The sequence below is a fragment of the Rhinopithecus roxellana genome, chromosome 22, assembly GCF_007565055.1.
Source record: "Rhinopithecus roxellana isolate Shanxi Qingling chromosome 22, ASM756505v1, whole genome shotgun sequence".
Lineage (NCBI taxonomy): Eukaryota > Metazoa > Chordata > Mammalia > Primates > Cercopithecidae > Rhinopithecus > Rhinopithecus roxellana.
The window spans coordinates 5,583,629-5,589,628 of NC_044570.1; the positions used below are offsets into that span (position 1 = coordinate 5,583,629).

General features: G+C 43.0%; 1 pseudogene; it reads left to right on the forward strand.

Moving 5' to 3' along the window:
• LOC115895672 overlaps positions 1 to 5,538 on the forward strand; it is a 69,896-nt pseudogene extending 64,358 nt beyond the window's left edge.
• The last annotated feature ends 462 nt before the right edge of the window (positions 5,539 to 6,000 follow it).

A 6,000-nucleotide genomic window follows, 5' to 3' on the forward strand; every position in this document is an offset into this window, starting at 1 on the left:
ACTAAAAGGGAATGATAACTCTAGAATTTCGGAGAGGATTCAATGAAAAGCTTCGAACTGCACCTGGCAGAGTGCCTCACATCCAGCAACCACTGATCAGAATATTTCTTCCCTATCTGGTCATTTAAATGGCACTGCAACTTGCAAGCTAACCCTTTTCTAGCTGCAGAGGAGTAATAACTCTTCTAGATTGTTCAGTGCCTCCAATTGAGAATGTAGGAAGATAACCAGGCCCAGAGCAGCAGAGAGAGTTCAAGAAGCAAGAAAAGGCAGCAGCTTTGCTCATTCTTTGTTTAATAGAGCAAATTAGCTGTAGTGTGATTGGGGAGCAAAATGGCAGCATTATCTAGGATTAATTGAACAGTGATTATATTTGCCATGGGATCACTTGTCATATGACCACATGTGCAATTGCACTTATGTACTTGACTGGTGCCAATCCTGGAATCAAGGTGGTGCCAAGAGCACCCTGCAGCCTCTGACGGAGAGAAGGCACCTTCGGAAAGCCAAGAGCATCTGTTAGGCTAGCTATCCAGGGTGGACAATCTAGTCTAGTCTAGTTTGTTTAAAGAAGAACAGTAACATTTTGTTTTTAACCCTGCAAAAAATAGGCCAAATGCATTGACTGCTTGTCTAGGCACAGTCAGGCTAGAGTTTGGCGAAGCACAGCAGCCTAGGGCTGAACCTGAAGGTTAGCTTGATAGACAGTCTGAATGCCTCAGAGTCTGCAGGAGAAGAGTGGTTGCCTCATAGAATTTACCTCTTGAAATAATATGACAGATCCCCTTTTTCCACACCCTTCTTGTAAACCATAAGCTTGCAATATTAAGGTGGACTTTTGCCAAAAGACCAGCATCAAATATTTTTACAGTATGAAGGCAAGTAACTTTTTGTGCACAATAGGGAAGCATCTTTACTTTCATAAAAAATTTAGTGATAACAGAATGTTTTCCATAGATGAAGGGTGGTTTAACCTTTTAATATCAGAGCATTCACTCTAAGAAAGACCTGTTTATGCCCAAGTCAATGCACATTACAGTGAGGCTGAGCCACGAAGGTAATGAGGAGACAAGGAGTGGACAAGGCCATCGAAACAAGTGAATCTTTAAAAGGCCAGCTGTCTGCTCTCTGTAGTTCATTGATGTTTTGCTGTTACAGATGACCAGAGTTTGACAGCCATTCTGAACTTTAGCCTCATGGTTAAGTAGGTGAATTAGTGCTCTGGATTCAGAATACTAGAGCATCACACTGAGGTAGGGAGGCTGGGTGGCAGGCAGTGGATGAGATGGGTGGTAAATAACGATCTCTGTGTGTTCCTTCATACCCCCAAGCTAGCCGTAGCTTTTCCTGCTGACTACACAGCCCACCTTGCAGGCCTATGACTCAAGGGGAAGAGAGGAAGCCCGGCAGGGGAAAGAGAAAAAGTCTGGATGGGCTGTGAGTGTCCCCTTCCCTCTTCTGGACCTCGGTTCTACCATGCTCACCATGGGCAGGCTAAACACCATCATATAATTCATGTTGCATTAGGCCCATAAGTAATTAAATCACATGGCAGCCACATTTAAAGGGCCTGGAGGTTTTCCATTGAGAAGATCTGTGGGTAGAGGCTTTGGAAATTTGATGTAACATATTTTTGTAGAAGTCTTGAGCAAATGTGTGGAGTGTTGATGTAATCCTGAGGGACTCATTGAGTGTCTTCTGGTCTCAAGCATGCGTAGGTCAGGATTTGGGAGGACTTACACAAAGGGGTTTCTTAGGGCATCCTTACTATGATGGGGGCTCCAGATGGACTCCTGGAGTGTTACTCAGAACTTAAAAAGTGAGCTGGACCATAGTTCGTGTTTGCCTTGGACCCTAAAATACTTGTGATGTGATTTAGCTGTAGAGCATCTGTTTTTCCCTGATCACCTACGAAACATGTCTTTTTAGGAGGCCACGGAATAAGCACTTGGAAGACATTTTTCAGCAAAACAGATGAAAGAGGCAAACTTAAAACCTGCCAAGGCTATTTGATAAAAGACTGTCAGGATAGGAAACAAGAAACTGGAGCATGTTATTGGTTTACCCATAGGGCTCTTACTTGAAATGGAGAATTATCTTATGTTGAGAAAATATCAGGATAAGGCTGCTGTGCTTGTTACCCTTACAGCCATGGTTTGTTGAACTGGGTAGGCCTCCCTATCATTCTGCAGTAAGTACCCAGGCTAAGCAAATTACAGTGGTCTTGCTTTTTAGGTCTAGGTTGAGCATTGTGCCAGTCAGCTGTTGCTCCAATAATGCTGTGTAGTAAATCACTTCAGAACTCATTGGCTTACAAAGGTAACAGCTTATTCTGGCAGATTTGGGGGCTGGTTGGAGCAGCTCTGTTGAGGCAGACCTGGTCTCAGCTGGGTTCCACTGGGGCAGCTCTGCTCCATTTGTCCTTCGTCTCCCTAGAACTAACTGACTAACTGTGGCATGCCCTCTCAACATAATAGCAGAGACATAAGAGGCCAAGCTAAACCACACACATGCTTTTTAGGCCTCTGCATGCATTACACCTGGTAATATCCCATTGACCAAGCAAGTCAGATGAACAGAGCCCTAATTCACTGGCCTCCCCACCAGTCAATTTAGTCTTAACCACTTCTTTCCTGATTCTGCTACTCATCTGGTCCTTGACTGTCCCTCATTCACTCTGCATGTCAGGCTGTCTGTCCCTTCCTGCTGGAACTTTCAAACCTTGCAGATCCATATCCCTTGCTTGCTTAGTTCACTCGCAGTGGGGACCCCTACCATGACGCCTCCTTCGAAAATAGCCACCACCACTGTGTCCACCTTCATGCTCTCCCGTTGGCCCACTTGAAGTTTTTATAGTATTTGTCACATCTGACATTATGTTATTGTCTTCCTCCTCCACTGCAAGGTAAGCTTCATGGTGGTGGGGACTTTGTCTTGCTGCTTGTGGGGCCTCCTGTGACTACAAGAGTACTTGGCACATAATAGATGCCCAGCAGGTGTCATAATGAGTGACTGGAAGGTTATTCAGGATCAACTTGAACTCCAGTAACATGTCACTTGCCCTTCTGTGGCCCTATCTTCCATTTTTAGATTCCTCTAAGGAAAGTTTTTCCATTTAGATGATATTAAAATCATCTCCCCATGATGTTTAAAAAAGCTTTGATTCTGGTTATGCCTTCAAGAGACTTTTAGAGGAGAGTAAAAAGGAAATTCTTTGTCATTTATTGCTAGTTTATGTCCTTTGATTTTTAATGGTGTTTTAGTATTTTTAACTATCTGTAAAAGCTTTTTATATATAAAAAATCAAGCTTAGCCTTTGTTTTTGTTATTGTTGTTGCAAATAATTTTCTCATATATAATAAATATATATATATGGGGTCTGTTGAGAAACAAAAGCTAAAGATTGTTATGTATTCACTTTTGTCAGTCTTTTTGTTTGTGACTTCTAGATACTGGCAGTTCCGGGAACTCCAGTTCCTGGTAGTTCCGGGAACTCCAGCTTGATTCATAGGACTGTCTGAATTTGTTTCCCTTCCCTCCATGTGAAAAAAAAGGTCACGTTATTATGGGTTTGTTCTATTAAAAATTGTCCTTTTAGAAGAGCATATCATTGAAATGTGCTTTGTATATGTGTTAGTTTGCTAGGACTGTCAGAACAAAATACCACACACCGGGTGGCTTAAACAAGAGACATTTATTTTCTCTCAGTTCTGGAGGCTAGAAGTCCATGGGCAATATTCCAGCAACTGCAGTTTCTAGCGAGGGCTCTCTTCGTGGCTTGCAGACAGCCGCCTTCCTGCTGTTTCCTCGCGTGGCTTTTCATCTTTACACATGCCAGGAGATGCAGAGAGAGGGCTCTGGTTTCTCTTCATCTTATAATAAGGACACCAGTCCTATTAGACTAAGGCCCCATCCCACCGTAATTAAAAGGAGGACTAGGACCTCATTAATTACTGTCCTAAAGGCTCTGTCTCCAAATATAGTCACATTGGAGGTTAGGGCTTCACCATACAAATTTTGGGAGGACACAATTCAGTCCATAATATTATGACTGAGCAGCGTTTATAGCATAGAATCTGGGAACCAAGACAGATTGTCCATCATCCCATTTTACAGATGAGAGACCAAGCCCTTGAAAGAATCCCATCACCTTTCATGATACAGCCTAGCACCAAACTACTTGTTTCTAAGCCAGTCTTCTTTCCTCAAATCCCTTATCAAAATGAACCTAGGACATTTAGGAGCCATGCACCAAACAAAGGGGCAAAAGATGCTTCCCTTAGTGTATTCTGCAGGGTCAGGGACTCTTTTCTGTATTTTTTTTTTTTTTTTTTTTTTTGAGACAGTCTCTCTCTGTCACCCATGCTAAAGTACAGCGGTGCAATCTCTGCTTATTGCAGAGCTGGAGGTGGAGGTGGAGCTCCCCAGTTCAAACAATGCTCCTGCCTCAACCTTCCAAATAACTGGGATTATAGATGCACCCCACCATGCCTAACTGACTTTTTGTATTTTAGTAGAGACAGGGTTTCACTGTGTTGCCCAGGCTGGTCTCAAACTCTGGCACTCAAGCAGTCTGCCTGCCTCGGCCTCCCAAAGTGCTGCGATTACAGGTGTGAGCCAATGAACTTGGTCTGTTCTATATTTTGTTTTACCCTGATTTCCTAAGACAGTTCTTGATCATGCTACACATTTCATGTTTACTTGTCAAATTGTACAAAGCTCAGAACCTGATACATTGACTAGAACAATGCCCAGGGAAACACTTCCAGTGGTAAATTATTTGGGAAAATTCCCCCTCCCCAAATTCCACCTCTTCACAAGAGCTGCCTAAAATGTTGTCTGCACAGCAGCCCATGAGAACTTCCAAGAATTAACACATCTAGAATGCACATGACAAGCTCAGATCTGGTGTGTATGTTATATCTCTTCCCAAAAAACCTATCACCTATAGTTTCTTCTAAAAACTGTCTCTAAATGATTGTGTTTAACCCTGGATAAGTTCTCCCCAGTGCATCCTGACACTGGTGCATGAAAAGGAAGATAAACACTTGAAATCAGAAGGTAATTGCCAGCAATGAATTTCGGCTCGTAAACTCAAGGCTATTATTCAAAACTGTGAGATAAATTAGCCTCATTCTGGTAGGGCTAGATAGGCCCTGTGGCTATGTGTGACTTCTTTAATCAACATGCTCAAAAGATGTTCTGATTGATATTATTAATGAATACAGTGGAAATGTTTGCTGCTTAGAAGACTTCTGCCACAGACAGTTTACCAACTTCACCCCGGCCTTTTTCTTTTTCCACAGATTTCTCACATGGCTCGACAGATGGAGTTTTCATCTTTAAAGGTGTTTGCACAGAAGATAGCAAAACCATACGGGGCTATGATGCTGTTTGGTTGAACAATGGACAGTCCTGCAAATAAGAGTGGGGTTGGCAGACCTGCTTCTTTGTGTAGACAACAATTGTTGTATCTGCCAGCTCAATCTGACCTTGGGGCTGTTGCTCAGCTGTGACTTCCTTCTGAGAGGGAGTTGACCTGGTAGGTCCTTGACTCCCTTAATCCTTTTATTCCCCTCTTTTCAAAGCCACCTCCACAGAGGGGTTGGCCCCACTCTTCCCTTTCTGCAGGAAAAACACCCTGCGCTTACGTGGCCATTTGGTGGAAGGAGAGTTGTCTTTCCTTAATTTGCAATAACTGACAATTCTAAGTGATATAAATGAGGCCACATCGTTTATGGCCTCCGTTAATAATCAGAGCAGCATCATTATCAGAGCCAGACCCTGTGACTCCCTCTGCCAGCTATCCCCAGAGTTATGCACATGAACCCACTTAATCTTCACAATAATCCTTTTAAGTAAATACTGTTATTGACCCTGTTTTATAGATGAGGAAACTGAGGCACAGAGAGGTTATATCCCTGGCCCAAGATTACCCATTAAGTGCTAAAGAATGTATTTGAGAAATGTTGACTCATGAGGCCAGCAAATTGCTGTGGG